This window comes from Phaethon lepturus, unplaced genomic scaffold (assembly GCF_000687285.1).
Source record: "Phaethon lepturus isolate BGI_N335 unplaced genomic scaffold, ASM68728v1 scaffold43511, whole genome shotgun sequence".
Lineage (NCBI taxonomy): Eukaryota > Metazoa > Chordata > Aves > Phaethontiformes > Phaethontidae > Phaethon > Phaethon lepturus.
The window spans coordinates 519-804 of record NW_010519324.1 but is presented as its reverse complement, the minus strand read 5'-3'; positions in this window follow the sequence as shown (position 1 = coordinate 804).

The window sequence follows — 286 nt, the reverse complement described above, 5'->3', positions numbered from 1 at the left end:
TGCCGGGCGGTGCTGGGAGGTTCCCCATCCTCTCCCACATCCGCCCCCACGCCACGGTGCGTTCCTGCTCTGCCCTGGGGCAAAGCGGGGTTCAGCCCTGCCTGGTGCAGGCAAGACCAGCCTTACACCCTGGCCAGCCTGCCCACAGCTTCACTGGGGCGCTTGTCATCTCCCAGTACAGCCCAACACCAAACTGGGCCCCTGGGGACCAGGCCAGGCATCTGCTGGAACTGCGCAAGCCCCGAATTTCTTCCGCCAGGGCTGCGGCAGGATCAGTGCCCGTGGG